Genomic DNA, 18,899 nt, shown 5'->3' with positions numbered 1-18,899 from the left:
CTCATATAATAATAAAATAACAATTCTGCGATCAGAAAAATTATTGGAAACCTGTTCCTGGAAAGTAGCAACACGACTTCCTGCAATTAAGAAACTTGGAACTACATAATTGCCTATTAAACCGACACTTCTGGTTTTTTGATTGTGTTATCAGTGAGTGGATCCGACTTTAGATGAAATATATTATTTTCAAGTGCTTAAACGATTTTTTTATCAAGAAAAACCTGTAAAAACAATTAGTTATACCTACAACTTATCCGCTTTTATTTATTTCAACATTTAGATCGGAATTTGTGATAAATGACTGTTTGTCTTATCACTGATCCAGCATTGATCAAAACAGAATTAAAGACCTAAATGCGTAGGATAACCGGAGGCTGTAGGAATGTATAAGATGGAGGATAACACGGAAAACACGGAAAAAATGCAATTGAATTTTTACTTTGTAAACACATTCATTTTGGTGCTTAAGGCAATTAAGAAAAGTTTTGGTGGTGTTTAAATATCGCCAAGCCCGTATTTGCGACAAAGAACAGGAAGCAAAAGAAAATAAACCAGAAGTTGAGACATAGATGAAGACGAGTCGGCAGTTTTCGTCGGCGAAAAAAACTTCTGTTATTGGAAACTCATAACATTAATGAAACCATTAAACAACGTCTTAGGGAGTATAATTTATGCCTGAAACGGCCAGTAACGGAACCTGCTTTACCCGTAGATTATCTCAAAGCTTAGATTAAAGTTTACTAGGAAGGCACAGTTTGATTGCTTGCTTAGTAGAAATTAAGCCAACGATTTCGAAACAGTTCTGTTTACCGATCGGCAACTAATCGAAAAGGCCAACAGTTTTATTATTGGTAATAATAAAAAAAATCCAAGTAGTCCGGAATTATTATTTAATTATAAATTGAGATAGAGGCGGTCTTTAAATAGAGCCTTGAGGGACATTAAACGAAATTGCTTTAAAATTAAGTTATTATAATAAACAGTTTTCGAACCATTATTTAAAAATGAATTTATATTAATTAGGACACGTAGGGAATTTTTACCGAGAACTGTCCTATTGCTTGCTCCCTTTGGAATTAACTCGCGTTAGAATAGTTGTGAAACATGCAAATTTATTGTAGAATTAGATTTTATTTTAGGCATTTCGTGATAAACGTTCATTTGTAGAGCAGCAATTTTCTTTCCAATTGGCAAAAAACTTAACAAAGAATGCAAATCCGTCAGTAATTATGTTATATAAGTAGCGTTTTACTACAATTTTATTCGAGATTTTTGATCAACATTTGTTGCGACATTGCCTCAAACATTTCACTCAGAAAGTAGGAATTGGAAACGATATATCGTTTATTAATAATCATTAATTGCATAGAATTAAAGTGGCAGTTATAAACATTAAAACAGCAATTTATGTTAATAGCTCTACAGAAAAATTTATTTATACTTACAATTAATGTGTGTTCAAAACTAAGTAAAAAATTTTGCATGGAATGTACCTAGTAGCAAACTAATTAAAAGCCTGTGGTTTCTTCTAATAGTGTGATTCTAGATTATTAATTAAATGATTACATTATAATTAACTGAAGCAAAAATAGGATTGCTAAATCGATTATTAGCATTTTTTTCCTAACTTTCAATTTAACCAATTTGAGTTAATTTAATGTAATATTCGTGACGGGCGAGAAAAAATATTTTAAAGATAATTACCAATCAGGAATAAAAAAACACAAATTTATTTTGTATTTAACTGGCACTAAACTATGTAGATTATTTCAAATATAAACAGACAGCATGATTGCAGTTAAACTTATTTTCTGTTTTAAATTCGATTATAAAATTGAAAATTAAAATAATGTAGATTTTACTAAAAATAAAATAAATGGATGCATTTAATACTTTGCCATTACCTGCCTTGAATATAATTTAGACATAATGCCGTCAGGTCGCATAGCAACAACCAATCAAAGCCATCGTTTCTATGTAACTTGACATAACTATATATTTTTAAAATATTTAATTCTATTGACGCAGACGTTGCAAACTACCAACTTTGTCACCTCATTTCAATAGAATGCCGCGTAGAATAATTAATTTTTGCTGGTATTGCTGCTAATAAAAAATGCAGACACAATTCAATTTGTTGTCAGATAGCAGCCTGTAGCACGTCGAATCCGGTAATTGTTGCATTGAAAAATCAACAAATTCGAAAAATCGCAATCGATGTTAATTATTTAGCATGTTTGAAATTTCTATGATTATGCGCATGCCCACTCCTGGCCACTGTCATTAAGAAACAGCCGCGACTTTATTATAATAATTAGGTGCAGTTCTCGAATTCCGCCACCTGTCTACGTTGAAAAGACCTCCATGACCATGTAAAAGATTACTTTACACATTCAGCTGCCCCAAAGTATCGCTAAACCCCGAAAAGTCTCTCTCTCAACTCAACCATCACACACACACACACACACACACACCACACACCACACACACACACACACATATGTTACGAGCTTTTATTTCTGGCGGCGCTTAAATTACAGTCATTCGCAATACTTTCTTTTCTCTATTAATTCGTATTAATTGATTCATTACGTGATTGGCTATTTCGTGAATGGCAATTTCGATTGTCGGCAAATCGGTGCAAAATAACAAATGAATGAAGTTGACTAACGAAATTGTTTGAAAAGCAGTGAGACAAGAGTGAAAAATGATAAAAATATTGCAGGATTCAAACTTTTTCTTGCTAATACACTGGTAGGACTAATTCTGAAAAACAATTTTTTGTAAGTTCTGCGTTATCACAGCTGTGAACGATAAGATAATTTCATTGTGTCATCTCTAGCAAATATTGATTTCTATGAACTGAAAAATTTTAAACAAAGAAGAAATATTGACAAAAAGCACTCTCAGTTACTAAAAGCATTATAAAATTTAGGTCATAAATACATAAACAGAAAATTTGAATATGATTTTAATAAATAGATAAATGTCAATCAGCCACATATGTGTATATTACATTTTGTGTTGTGGTTTTATTTCAATTAATATTCAAAAGAAAAAAAAGATCTTAATTACGTTTGTTATTAAGTTATTACTTTTTGAACTGGCGAAAGAAATAATCAATTCTGAGGTTATTTATTCAATTGAAATATCCGTCTATTAAATGATAATAAAATTAAATCGCCCACTATGTCAAGTTTCTTTTTCTTTACCTATTAAATAATAATTTAAATATTTCAACAGTTAAAATAATTCTAATTAAAAAAGATGAACCTCAGTAAACGAAGTTATGAGTCAACAGCGACATTTGCTGCATTAATAAAATCGCATTTATAAGTTAAAAACTACTTCGCAATTGCTAACAGCACATTCACAAGTTCGAATTAGTGCCCCTAACTCGATTACGATAACGTATAGGATACCGTTGTCTAATTGTCCCTCTAGTCGACTACTTCAAATGGCTCTCTCGATGCTAACTACACTTGCTACTTTACGTACGGAAAACTATCGCCTGCAAGGGATTCCCCCACATAAATTACAAAAGTAAACGCATTTAATTTCATTGCAGACAAAGGAAAGCAGTGCGGGTTTGTCCGAAAAGCCCTCCATTTTTTTATTCAATACTTCTTAAAGAATAATAATCATAAAATTACCGTTTTTTTTAATATGTAGTTAAGTAGACAAAAGATGTGAAAGACGTTAAATTAATACCTAACTTGTCCACATGAAATAGAAGTATAAGTTTTTTGTGTTTTGAGAATGGTTTCTTATACAATTGTTTAAATATTTTTACTTTATTTATTAATTGATTTCTCATTTGTTTTGGATCAGTGACCGTGCATCTTTCTAAATACACTCATTGATAGGTATGATTTTTAAGATAATAATTCATGTTCCTAGTCAAACACGTTTGTTGTGTATTCATTTATAGCGAATTTTTGTACAGGATTATTTGGTTGTGGAAGATCCAGGAACAAAGTTTAAAAGTTTTGTGGGTAAACGCGTTCAATGTTAACTGCAAATAGCGTCTGTTTTCGTTGTTGACCGAATCGGTTTTTACAATTCAGTCGCCAATTAATGATAACGATGCAAACAAATGGTGTGATTGTCATTTTGCGGTACTTATCCGAAACAATGTGCGTCAACATGAATATAATAACATTTGAGATTTGGCAAATATAAATTTAGATATGGTGTCATTATTTTTATGGGTTGGTTAACAAAGTATGAATTTCCCGGTTCCCCTGTTCGAAGTTGTGACGTAGTATTCGTGCGCAGTTCGGCGGTTTTCGTTGAGAGAATCCGATTTGTGAGATGTAGTTTTAGTTGAGTTCTTGCCGCCGTAGCAGTTTCATGTAAGGTCGTCAGGCTTGCCACATTTCAAATTTCAACGCAGCTTTAGAATTATTTAGCTCAGACAGTGGTTGAAATGCAATTCGTTCGCATTTTCTGACAGAAACAAGCTTTTAAATCAGTAGTAGCGACGTGTTCGATTAGAAAAAAGCTCTTCAGTCGGCGCTTTTCCTAGTTTTATTTTAGTGGCTCTAGTTGAGTGGTTGTATAGTTTGCGCAAACTATTTCAAAGTTTGTCATGGTGCTTCGCAGGGCTGGCTTTAATTGGGGGTCCTAGTAATGGATTATTTTCCGAGGAGTTGCAAATGGAACTTCAATTTATAGTAAAGTTTTTAAATGAATACTTTTAGAGAGTGGTTTCAGTGCGTTTCTGTGTTTTATGCTGTGCCTTGTGATTATATACAATATGTACATGAAAGTGTTTGTGTGATAAGTTGCTGAGGAGTACATTAAAGGTATGTTTACATTATACCTTGCCGGCTTCACACCTGACGGATAACTTAATCCGGGGAAAAGTTGACAGTGTTATCAACGTGAATCAAAGAAAATTTATTGTAAAATAACCAAGTCAAAGTTTTCCTGTTTTAAATAATGGGGAAACTTCTTTTAATCTCGTCATCAAAGCGGTAAAATGGCTGCCGTCGGATGTCTTACCTACCTTGCAGCGAAATTCTTTTCTTTCAATTTGAAGCTTTTGTCCTATAGGAGCACTTTTTCAAATTACACAAATCGTTTACTACTCATCTATTGTTGAACTTTTAAGCTTTCTCTCTTCAAAAACAACGACTCTATTGTAAAAAAATATGTTCAAATCTCTAATGAAACTTGTATGTCATTATTTCTAGTGGTTGGGCAATTTAATGAACGTGTTCGAATCTTTTAGATGTTGGTGGTCCCTTTTGTTTGTATCCGAGAAAGCTCATAACATCATATAATTAACATTAAATATTGCGGGACATGATATTTCTTCAACTCGCATTAGAACCAATGACAGTCACATTTATTTCTATATTTTTTTATTTTCACCCACCAATTCGAAGAGGCCATAAATATGAGGCATGGCATGGCTCAAATTTTTTATTTAATTTCTTTTATTTTCTTAATTTTAGGTTTTCTTAACATACTAATTATCCAAAAAAATGTATCGGACTGGAAATTTTTTCATTTACTCCACTACTAATTATATGATGAGCTGAATTAAGGTATTTTTAATTTAATCAAGGCAATAATTTGAAAGTTTCAAAGTAGAAACATGTCCTATCAAGCTTGAATCTACATAGAATGTTGCAGACGTGGTTGAGATCAACTCGATGTGGCAACACGGCTCGCGATGCACCGTGGGCTCCCAATAACAGTTCAAAATCAAAAGCAAAAAATGATTATTTTAAATCGCAAATTAGGAAAAATGACTAACATTACCCCGTATAAGTCGAAGCCGGTGGATCATAAAATAAACAGTAACAAGGGGTTGAAAAAGTGTGTTTGCTTTCTTATTTATACACCAATTAAAAAACTCCCTATGGGGGAACGCGAACTCACTGTTTACTCCAAATAAGTATGATTGAAATAGGAAATAAGACCATTATTTATATCTTTCCGATCAAGGCGCTCTAATTGCTCTCTAAAAATAGTAAATTTGAAAATTTTTGGTACAGACGGCAGCCACTAGGTATTTGTTGCGAATTTTGACGAAACAACAAACCAAACCTCGGGGAAAACCATAGAAAAATTATATTACACTATGTTTTATACAAGCAACAAAGCTACTTTTAATCAAAAAATCTAAACAATTTGATCATATTATATTTTTTTAAACAAAAGATTATTAATAGCACGATTTTATCAGCACGTTTTTGGAATACTTAGTACATATTTTGTATATTAATATTATTGCTTGGAGAGTTTATATAAAAAAAAAAACTTTTACTAATATTAAAATGCAATAATGAAAATTTATCGAAAGTTGCAATAATGTGCATGTGACTGTGTTTTGTTTGATGTAATTAGCATTAAATACGGTTAGGGCCTACCCGCGTCTTTCATTACAAAAATAGAATGCCGACATGCACATATAAATAACCGAGCAGACATCCGAGAACATTCTCAATTATTACTACTGTTAAATGCACTTTTATAAATTATTCCAGGAGAGAATCCTCCTACCGAAATTAAAAGCAACGCAGACCGACCTCTTCACATGATGGAAATCGCGAAGCCGGCACAGCGACCACAAAACGGTCGGAATTCTACCTATGCGGAGTGTCCCAAAAAAACGGCATCATTGGGGTGAAAAACAGGACGCGACCACCGAATAAATATGTTTAAAAATCACAAATTATTTTTTTATTATTTAGGAACGTCGGTTTTGTGCCTCTGGTGGTCGGTTTCTCGTAAACGTATTTTCAGGACGTTTGATAATTCCCCACGGTGGCAATTGCCCCTTTTGAACTTTGTTCTTGAAACACCCTGTATTTATGGATCATGGTCATTCGACAGCATCGTTGCACAACTTGTCAGTTATAATAAATCAGCAGTAACGACGTCTTTAGCTCTTGTATAAGAACAATTGTTTCGTAAGGTCACGAAAAATTAGCTAATTTTTTAGATTGTGGTACGGTACTAGGCGCTTATTTCACAATTTGCCAATTTTAATAAATTGCTACTAACAATAAATCTATTGATGGGATTACGAAAACGAACAATAACGTCTTTTCATATTCAGTGTGTGGGTCTAAATATTTTTAATAACTTATTCGAACAATAATAAAAATAGAATGGTAAATGCCAGTTTAGTGAATCACGTTCTTGATTTAATCTCGATTTCTATCTGGTCCAATTTTTTTCCGAAATATTTCTTGGGTCACTAAGAAGTTGTCGGTATTAATAATTCAGCATTAACAACGTTCTACTGAAATCTTAACGATTTTACTACAAGAATTGCTTCCAGAGTTGACAATAAGTTGCTTTCATCTCAAGTGCGTAGGTTTGAACAACTCTAATAAGTTGTTTTTGTATTAAATAAACGTTAATTAAGGCAACTCGAATTTTTGTCCTGTTTTTTCATTTCAGCGGAATACTTCAATAAAAATAAATAAATAAATTAAAATAACAAATTGTTACACATTGAAATTCTTCTCAGTGCATTTTTATTGGTTTCACTTGACTACAGATTATAAATCACGGTCGTCGAGTACTGGTGTTATTAGTACCGGAAAAGAGCTATTACACAACAAGATATTAATAAATCAGTTACTTACATTGTCACTGGTGAAATTCTAATAATTTCAACTTGCATCCAGACAATTTTTGTGGTCTGTCCACTGTTGGATTTACCTTTAAGTGAAATCAAATTAATGTAACCCGAGATAATGAAATCCGCTAAGAAAAGACGGTTTAAAGCTCGAATCACTAGAGGTGCCGAGTATCGAACGCCAGAATCGGCGAAGATTGTATTATCGAAAACTGTCTCGCTCTGATAAATTTCTACTGAAAAAGGGAAACTACGTTGCTATTTATTTGTTTGCTTAGACGATTAGTTTTTAACTATTTGAAGCAAGAACTCGTAACTCAATTTTTACCATTAATTTGTTAGTACTTTTATTTATACCAATAATAAATGTTTTGAAATGGATTTTTAGCAGCTTTAAATATTAAATTAATTTTACAAATAGATAGGTAACTTTTGTTTATACAAATACAGTTTAGGATGAATTTATTTGAAATTTTGTTTGTAATAACACTAAAAATGATTTTACAGAAAATATGTTTAACGAAGTGAGATAACCGGTGCATTGATGATGTTAAGACATATGTTTTAAAATGGGTTGTTTTGTGTTTGGTCGATGAAATTTGTTGTTTAATAATGAAGAGCGGCGAATTTAAATGAAAGACTCACCGATTGTAGGAATTAATTCCGGAGATTTTGAACTCCGGCCATTGTTGTACTACGAGCCATAAATATCAAATTATAAGTTTCTATATGTACTTTTGTGTAAGAAACCCATTTACCAACTGTCGCACTGTCGATAGCTTGCTGAAGCTTAATTTAGTGAAGTAGTGGAAAATTTAATGCAGATTTATTTCCTTTTTAATAGTGGTGTAACATCTGTCGACTTTTTATATATTTTGCATATACATGAAGAAAGAAACTATGACTAAAATTTGAAAATCGCTTAAATTTATTGTGTTTCGATTTAGTACGTAATGTCATATCGCATCTAACAAAGCAAGACCGGGAAAATGGTGAAATTTTATCATTGATTTCTCCTTCAGTGATTTGAATGTATACTAATATCATCTTTCAAATGACTTGGCATAACTTAAACGTGCATATCTGACCGAGAATCGATTTTTGAGGCGTTTTCTTAAGACGCCGATTATAGGTGTTGTGAAAGGCGAATTCCTTGCAGCACATTGATATCAAATTAATCTTGAATAGATAGATTGGTTTCCAGCTAGTAGCGGCGTATACACTACTAGAAAAAAATCCAGATGCAATCGGTCACTTTTACCACAAATAAACTCATTTTCGCGTTTGCATCCGACCAGTAATTGTGAAAAATCGCATAGATGGCCACAATGATTTATTAATTTTAACACGGCATTCTCTCGACGATCAAAATATCAACATGTTGCCGGATTACTGATGCTTTTCCCAACAAATATTATTACGTAATTCACGTAATCCAAACCGAAGCTGCAATTATCATGCTGTAATAGAATCGAACATCATACTGTAATTTGCATCGCTATGTACCGCTCGCAAAACGAAAAAATCTTCACAGTTCTACGCTGCTCCCGACATTTAACACAGATTTTACACGTTTCCTTTCCTTCATTTTTATGTCTTTGAAATTGTATTAATAACATGTAATATTTACTTATCAAAAATTATGTTTTTTGTCTTGTTTTTCACATTTTTTTAACAATAGTCAATTTAATGCCTTAATGGCCTAGGCAGGTTTATTTCTATAATTTGTGAACAAAGTCTTCATTAGCAATATTGGTTTGTCACCAGTATTAGTTATTAGAGTTTGCGGCTAAAGATGAATAAGGTTTTAAACCTAGGTTTACGTTTTCCGGTGCTGTTATCTTGGTTTGTTTGCAATAAAGTTTACCGAGCGAAGCGTAAGTGAGGCAAGATCCGCAAGCTTAGTGATTGGGGGCGTTAATGTTCAAATTGCAATTTGTTGATTTTTTTTGAGTGGTGTAGGAAAAAAATGTAATGTTTGGTATGTCACTGGGGTTGAGGTGGCTTGGAAAAAGTCAGGGTGAGTCTGAATGAGACATTATGATTAAAAAAGTAATATTTCAAGTTAATGCGGCTTAGCTTTTGTCGTGGTGCATTATGTACCCGATGCAGTTTTGGCGGAATTAGGAGGAGTTGCAGACATAAAGGAACATTAGTAAGAAGGAATGAGCTTTTAGCGTTATGGATAAGGTTTTTAAGATTTTATATGAAAACGATCAGAATGATAAAATGGAACGACACAAATTCGAAAGAAAGAGATAAACGTATAAGTAGGCGTAAAAGCCAGTAAATGAGATTCGTTAAAACAAAACTCTGAAATACACGAGCCATCAACTCTCGTGATCTACAGCATTAATACAGGCTAGCCTTTCAGCCCATATCCATTAATAAAGGTAGTGCTATCAATTTTAAATGTACGCACACATTAAATACAAAACTCGAAATTTTAATCTGTTTTTGATACCTGTATATGATTCGAACAAGCGAACAGCATTATGCTATCTCCAACTCCATTAATTCTGTCGAGGTGAGTGTTCCGGCTCTGCCAAAACACGTATGGGCGCGGAATGTGCGCCCAAGGCGATGCCGCAACGAAACACCACCCCCACTTTAAAGTACAACCCTTTACCACTAACCAAATCTAGAGAAATTTTACCGTTTGGCTATCGAAACCTCTCACTAATACTCAAAGCAGATGTCGGAAACACAAAAACTGTGTTAATTATTTTTTAAAGTGTAGTTTAACATTGTGGAACTAAAAACTCAAATTTCTACTTGCTAATAACTTAATCTCAAAAAGAAAAAAACTTACACGAAAGGATACATTAAACTGAGATTAAGGAAATAGCCTTGGACATCTAAACCCGGCTCCGAGTTCACCATACTTAACCCAAACAATAGATTCTATATTTAATCAAATAGTTTGCGAAGTTGTGAAAACTTTCACAAAAATAGAAATTTTTAACGGTACGCGCGTGGTGCACAAGCTATGTGGTCCCTCTTAGTGTAGTGTATTTGTTTTAAGCACGGTTCCTTTATAACTGACATAAAACGGATTGCTTAATATCCAGTTGATAACCTTGCTGTAATAGTAAAGTTACGGTTGTCTCCATTACGAATTTGAGATCAATAGTTGTGAGGATTTGGTCGTTGCTGACTTGTCAATTTATTGTTATTACCGTCGAAAATATTTGAAAAAAGTCGAGCAAGGGTGAGATTAAAAGAGTGGAGGGATAGTGTCTCTTTATTGCACCCTCCACGCTCGTTATGCTCTCTCGACCATCTAAAATTTTTCTGTTGTCTACTATTTTCGTGTCATTTCCTCGTACACCTTATGTGGGATGATACAGTTACTAGTTTTTGAATGTTTTATTATTCTGTTTACTGAAATTATTTAATGGTTTTAGTTATTATCATTACAAGGCTTAAAAGAAGACAGGAGGAAGATGAGGCGGCTTTCAAGTGTCATTACGAAAAGCAGTTTCTGTTTGCTTAGTCTTTTATTTTTATTATACACTCCTTAAAGTCGATGATTTTCCAAGAGCTAACGCCACAAATTAAATATTAATTGCCCGAAATAATTATTTTACAAGACTTGATTAAGCTAAAAACTTTCTAACGATTGCTAGCAAGTTTGCAGCTTCGAGTTTGAAGGTTTTGTGGATCGTAAAGGAGAAACATTACCGCTCATCACCTACAAGAGGTCTCTTGACCGTTGCTAAATCGCATTACAACTAACTTGCCAAGTGTAGACGGATGCAGTCATGTAAATTTGTTATAACTTACTTTACACATCAAGTGTAAAGTCAGTGTAAAGTGTCAAGTCTGAAATGTTATATAGGATGTCCCAACTAAAGCCTCCCATTGAATGATGTATGTATCTTGGTTCAGAATTGTAATTCAGAGAAATTAAAGCAAGTTTTAATTAATTACGTCCTCCTACGCAGCGCGTATCTCATTAACAATTCCCATAAAAATATTACTAAATAAACACTTTTCTGGCGGCCTGAAACTAACGAGTTTGCACATGCGTATACAGGGCGTTTTTATTTTTTGAACAAGACCGGATTGCGGACAAAAGTAGTTATTTGTGTATTAAATAATTAATTGATGAGTGAAGAGAAAGAGAAAAAATGAATTGACTTGACAGGTCGAGGTCCGTTATAAATAATTTAGTGTAATCACCGGTTAGAAGTATAAAAAGCAATTTTCACATGAAGCTCTATTAATTTCGTTATTTTTTTCGATATTGTTTGCAGATTGTTTAGTCATCATCAGGGTCATCAGCGTATAATACAATTTGGTAAAGTAAAAAGTTAATATCTGGAAAATAAGTTTCGAGTCCGAGATGAAAATTTTTCATCCTTAAACAGGCTGTCGTCTTTAATATTATTTTTTCAGTAATAATTCAAACAACTCGTTCACACGATCAAAGAGAAACATTGATCGCCTTCCGACGACCGACTTTTATTTAATGGATGAGTCTAATATATGTTTTATCGTGAAAATATTACTTATTGACTTGCTTCTCAACTCTATTGCGCTTTCCGATAAATAAATCATACCATACAGGTGTCCAGAATTTCTCACACCCTTATCGTGTTACATAAATTATATCGCAAAAATTCAACTCCTATAACTTCTAACCGTTTTGATGGAATACCCAATTTTGCAACAAAAACCGGTGGCATTCTGCCTCAACTTGATCGATAGTTGTTGACTTGTTTTACAACTAATTAGTTATTTAATTGATATGCCTTTGACAACTTGTACTGCTACATAACTTTAATCTAAATTTAGAAAGGGGTAGTTTTATTTATCTACTGCAATTTCAATGAAATTGCGTGCGCTGTTATAAACTCTAAAAAGTTTAATAGTCAGGTGAATGAAAATTTCGCTTTTTATTTTCTTTGAGGGGGAATATTGTGAATAAAATAGGATAACGTGGATCTACTTGGATTTGATTTTAGAACCTTGGAACTCTTGTTTCGCCAAAGAATTAACAAAACTTTAATGTTGCAAAAAAACGTGGCTGCCACTTTGGTAATTTCGAATCTATCTTATCCAGAAAACCATCATATCAGATTATATATGCGTTTATTGATTTAATATTTAGTTAAGTAATAATAAAAATGAAACGATTCTATCATGTACAGGGTGAGCCAGGTGATTTGTTTCGGCCTGTAAATATTTTCTATTAAGAAATAAACATTTCGACACATTTTCATTTCATGTAAACTTTCTTCTACTCCCTGACCTATGATTTCCAACCTTAGTCGGTATTCGAATAGCTTATCTCGTAGCGTGTTTATCTTTTGTTGATTTTTTCGTCTGGGGTGGTTGTCGGTATGTTTTAAAAGTGGTGACATTAGTCAATAAAAATATTGTTTATATCGATATTGATGAAATAAAATGATCGGTCACTTTCGGCCGTTCAACTCTCATTTGAGCCGACCAACCGGGCAGGTACTACGTTAAGTTGCAAGGCCGTTGAAGTGCGAGAGTCTCTCTTATAAACCTCTTCCACTTCGCTTCGCCAACATTCCATCGGTGAGGTAAAGCAGAAAACTGAACTACCACTAATCAGGAAACATAAATAATGCCGTGAAATTTCGACTGAAACGTTTTTATTTTGTACAAACTGTGTTTCGTTACACGGCTTTTTAGAGATTTCTTTGTTTTAGGAACGGCTTGATTGACATTTAGACAGAATGTCGACATGCTGTATGGCATTCCTTGCCAATAAAAAATCACAGATATTTTGGAAATTATTTTATCGGGACATTGATTAAGATCGGGCTTTGTATAGACTTTTCGCATTTTCGGTGCATATTAAATAAACAACCGATAAGTGTATTTAACTTTTTTATTGACATTCAACAAAAAAATGCATTTTCCTGACTACACTATTGATATTTGCCCGATAACGCGACTTAAGTACATGAATATGTAGGTGCTTATTTTATTTTTTAAAGATTATTTTAAAAGCTTTATATCGTTTTGTAACACCTACACTTTTTTTATCTTTCATATAGAAAAATTACCCATAACTTTGGTAACTATTGATTTATTAGCCCCGTTACGTAATTTACATAATGTACATGGCGACGACCTATTCTAAGTAATTCTTACAAATCATTAAATTTGGCTCCTGCAAGTTTCATTTTTCCAACTGTACATAAACAAGGCCGACATTTTTTATATCAATAATTTGCTAACATAATTATCATAATTTATAGCTGACTCAATTTCCATTTAGAGCTAAAACTAATTTCGTAGATGGTCAAATTAGTACACGAATGATGAAAAATGAAGTTTTAAACTTTCCGGAGATTCTGAACTCGCGATTCTTACTACTTCTGCATTTATAAACATCTAATTAATAAATAAAAACATATTTCTAAAGGTACTTCAAAGAATTACAACGACATAGCCAAAGATTTTTTCGGCCTCCGTCTAAAATTTGTGATTTTCCAATCGTCCAAATCGTCTTGAATCTTGAAAACACCCATTTGCGTGTCTAGACAGGAAAATAAAAACAGGGTTTTTAATTAAAGTTTTTATATTGGTAGCACTGAGTAAACTGAAATGTCAAGTCTATTCTGTTCTTCTCTTTCTGTTACAAATTCTGTTCACTGCCACTTTTCGTCCAAGATCCAAGCCTAAAACAGCTTTCCACACAACCAACAAATGACCTTTTGGAAGTCTGCAAAAAATTTGTTTCACATAAACATAACCTCAAACCATGATGAATGACTAACCGGTGAAAAGTCTTAATTACTTTACAAATGTCATAAATTTAAACCATTACACCGTGGATAAGTGCTACCACTAGAAGAAAAATAAATTTCCTAGCCGGAGAAAATTTAACAATAAATAAATTTGTTTTAATAGAAAAATGTTGTCGGCCGAAAAAGCTTTGTGTATCATACGGCCAGAAACTGTTTTGCAAAAGCTTGCACTTGTGAAGACTCGGCTAGCGACTCGTCTCCACAAAAAATCACATAAAAATGTTTTCATACAATAATATTTATTACACGGTATGTATGAGTATAATTTATGAGTATTTATTGACAATAATTACTAAACAAACATTTGATTGAAAACATACACAATTAATTTTAAATAAACATGCTTCAGCGCATTATGCAGACACAATTTGCAAAATGTTTACTATTTTTACTTTTTGTTTAATTTGTAGAATTTGGCTGGAAATATTCAACTTTTATTAATAATAATGATAAGTGTATGCGTACTGAAATTTCTTGTAAGCTTTTTTTTATTATGTTACTTGTCTTATTAGTGCATGCATAAGCGTGAGATTTTTATCGCATATTTCGTAATTACAGTGTTCTTGTTAGTGGAATGACAAATGCTAAGAGCAGATCATTTTCACATCCTTAGTAGTTCCTCTTGGTTTTACTGAGGAAACGGTGAATTAACAAGTATGTTTCTGATGAAGCGTTTATTTTCACGCCCGAGTGTAATATGTTGGAGTCAAGATTTAAAATATGCCATTGTTTGATGTGCAAACGGGCATAGCTAAATCGCATGTGACAACTGAACACCATTATCTTGAATATTACCTACTTCCACATTAGACGACGAAGACGAGGAGAGAGAATCACATCGGAGCTTATAAATTTCAAGGATTTAATCTGTACTTTAGACAGATGATTAACGTATTTGTATTAATAAGAAAAGTGTTTGAAATGATTTTGGTCCGATGCCAGATTTTGAGTAATGGTCTGAAATTGAAAAGGGCGGGGGTTTGGCGATATTTTAATGACTGGGCTTTTTCAAGTCGAAGTTATCGCGATGAATCCGTATGTCGTGTTGTTTTATGAAATAGTATTGTTTTTGCAATAAAACGAATCAATTTTACGATCAGGGGAGCGGTGTTTATTTAGGGGCGTATCTGAATGATTTTTCGATTGAATGGTGGCGGGGACCCTTAGGTGGCAGATATATCTCGCAACGAAGATTTCAACTATATATATATACACATATGCTATCTCTCTCGGGCAGACCACCGGCTTTGCATTGCCACGTCTGACTTTAGACAAGTTTGCTTTAGTTTGGTTTAGTTTACTTCATTGTGTTCGTGCGAAATGTTAAATGCAAAAACACCACAATAATGGATTCTGACAGCTCGATGAAAATGGTGGAACGAAACATCGAAATTTTCTTTCCTTGCCTCTTCATGAACTAATTTCACTCCCAAGTTTTTTACACCGGAAAGTTTAACTCTTATGTATCCTGTTGCATCGAATAAACCCGGAATTCATTTACTAGATGATGTAAACAAAGTTAATTTGCTCGTATTGACACCGGTGATAAGGGCATTATGGATGAAATGTCCATATTGACATTTTATGGATTATTTGCGTTGTTCTATAGGTAAATAACGGTTCAGTTTCTCGAGTTTGAAACACACGACAGGTGGATGACAGAAAATTTCCTTTTTTAGATAAATCCTGCTATTAGATTACCGAGGAGCAAACTATGCTATGTTCTGGTATTTTTATATTTTCTTTTCACAATTCCGGATTGTTCCTGCTATTCGATGATTATTTTTGCGTAAAACTCCGACCAGGAAATGTAAAACAAACATTTCGGAACCATAAAATGGGTTTGTTTTATTAGACTTGTAAGAAGCGCGAGATGCCGAATGATTTATGTAGAACAGAGAGAAAAAATCGTCGACGAATATTTTGAAATGTTTTTCGAACAGATGAAAACCGTAAAATTAATTACGCCTGACATCAATGTATATTTAATTTCAACTTAAACTAATAATATTTATAAATTATTGACCTGTTTAATATTTTTTAATTACCTCAATTCCCTGTGGTACAACAGAAATTCTTGTCAATGTGTCCAGTTTCAGTGATGTTTATTTTTGTATTATGCTAGGAACATTTTCGACCCAAGGAATTGTGTTGTAACTCGTATTCATACAAAGGAAACCCTATTCTATCCCATATAATAATAACCTAACACTATAGGACATCCTGTTGTTTGGCCTCTATACAAGCTTGCGCCCCATTAGCCAAAAAATGGAATAAACCAGATTAAAGCTCATATTTCGGCTTTATCTCTAACCCGCCGACGGAAGCATCCTATTTTCTATTTAAGTATTTTATTCTAAATTAAATTAATTACTTCCGTTGTGACCACGATTTTTGAGATTTCAAACTCCCCTCATTATTCCAAAATCGATTAAGAAAGTGAAGCTTAAAATGCCAAAGGAAGTTAGCAGTCGGGCAGCCGAAATGTCAGTTTCGAGCGGCTCTTATCATATAAGAGGGTCGCGGACTTTTATTTATAGTCATAGTAATAAAATTTGAAATATGCTGTAGATTTTGTTAAAAACGATGTGAAGAATCACGCGAATATGTGTGTGTCTCTTGGAAGTAGATCAACTATTGATCAGATTTAATCACAACATTTAAATATATAATTTCACCCCGACTTCGAGGATAATGCAACTAGAAAGTTCTTAATCTTACTTCCAACGAGATCCTGAAAAATAAACGATTTCTCTTTCTTCATTCTTTTGTTGTTTCACACTCTGAGGAATAAAATTCTAAATATGCCCCAAGTATTGTTTTGGAAAAAGTGTTATTTTCAGGGAGTTTAAATGGAATTTTACTTTAACTGCGATTGAACATCGAACGAAATGTTGTTTTATGCATGTGCACGACAATTTTGTTTCAGAACTAGCAATATGTTTTTTAGTTAAGTGAAGATTTTATGCTACAATGGGCAATTTGTGAGTTCTGTTACAACGAAATAAAATGTAACAGACGGCATTGCGAAAGCATAAAATTATACATGTAACTGCAATCACGTGGTGCCACGTGTCGGTTTCTGATTGGTTGTTTCGTAATGTGCGCAGACACATACGAAAATAATTGAATTTGAGTGATTTTCTAGCAGTATGGACTAGGAAATTAATATTGAGAATATTGAGTTTTGGATTGTTGGTTATCTTAACAAATGTGTTTACTTTATTATGCATAAATATGCATTTATGTGCAAATATTTAAAACTAGAAACTGGAAATACGCAAATACGGAACAGAATTTTTTTTTGTGTTTACTCAGTTGATTTAATTGTGAATAAGAAAATTGTAATTGTAACCAGAAAATAGGTTGTTTTTAATTTGAGCTTTTTGATCAGGAAATCAATAGATTTAAAACGGGATTAGGCTTGGGCGCCAAATTTCCACCTCTTGTTTGTATCAGCATCGAATTTAGGGATTTTTGCAACGTCAGTACAGTTCTCTGTAAAATTTGAATTATTCTCGCCGCAGTGGATAAAATCGCAAAAGATGTGTTACATCATGGCCAGCATTTATGTCTTTTCTTCGGATTACGACGTGCCGGTTCGTGTGGATGTCATGGCACAATTCCATTGATTGACGATCACGATTCTATCGATTATTGCATAAAATTACACCTTCTTTGTTCTATTGTTGTACGCATTGGTAAGAATATGTAATTATCAGGGGAATTTTATTTATCAAAATCGGATTGATGGTTCGGAAAAAAACACTAATTCGACAATATACAGATTGATTGAAGCAACTAGCCTGAGGGCAGTTTCCATGGATGCGAATGCTATATTAGAGATAAATCCGTATGTGGTAATGGATACAAAGGGATTATAGGAGTGTGCGGCGTGATTGCAGACTAGTTATTTCTAGGATCCGTTTTGCACAATAAAACAATTTCAATTAATACCTTTGCTTTCATATCCTACTCGCCGCATATTTACGTATCATACCGCATTTGAAAACCGTCAAACTAACCTAAACCTAATTGCTTTAATCGTTCTATGTTATAATAGACCTTGATTGATTACCAAATTTCGTGTACAAACTCAATTAATAAGAAAACTTCCGATCTGATATTTTTATAAATCTGTTTGATCAGTTTTATTTTTTCTACTACGAGTAAAGGGATTAAATCATTCGAACGCAAATTTTGTTCTACATACCTAGTACTTAGGAGAACTGCGCATGAAATTCGATATCGTTTGAATCAACAAACCAGCCTGTATATTCCAGTTTATGACATGTTTATTAGACCACTTACAAACTAAACACATGTTATCTATTATGTGTTAGCAACCACCACCACGTAAATAATTTTTAGAATTTTTAAGTTAATTCTCTTAAAAAGAATTAATTTGCAGTTAGTACTTACTACTTAGTAGCATAATAGGTGTTTAAAAAAAATAAAGAATAGACCATTATAAAAAATAATCAAACTTATAGTAAAAATAA

General features: G+C 33.1%; 1 protein-coding gene across 8 annotated transcripts in view; it reads left to right on the top strand.

The window, feature by feature from the left end:
- Positions 1 to 4,339: 4,339 nt before the first annotated feature.
- Positions 4,340 to 18,899, top strand: part of LOC123006776 (latrophilin Cirl) — a 76,721-nt gene continuing 62,161 nt past the window's right edge. For all 8 annotated transcript variants that reach the window (XR_006412831.1, XR_006412830.1, XM_044401538.1 and 5 more), the window contains exon 1: positions 4,340 to 4,811. The gene's annotated coding sequence lies outside the window, so the exon portion shown is untranslated. The remainder of the gene's footprint in view (positions 4,812 to 18,899) is intronic.

This window comes from Tribolium madens, unplaced genomic scaffold (assembly GCF_015345945.1).
Source record: "Tribolium madens isolate multiple individuals breed KSU strain unplaced genomic scaffold, Tmad_KSU_1.1 Scaffold_2;HRSCAF=44;Tcas5.2_LGX, whole genome shotgun sequence".
Taxonomy (NCBI): domain Eukaryota; kingdom Metazoa; phylum Arthropoda; class Insecta; order Coleoptera; family Tenebrionidae; genus Tribolium; species Tribolium madens.
The sequence above is the reverse complement of the archived record's forward strand: the minus strand, read 5'-3'. Positions and strand labels throughout refer to the sequence as shown.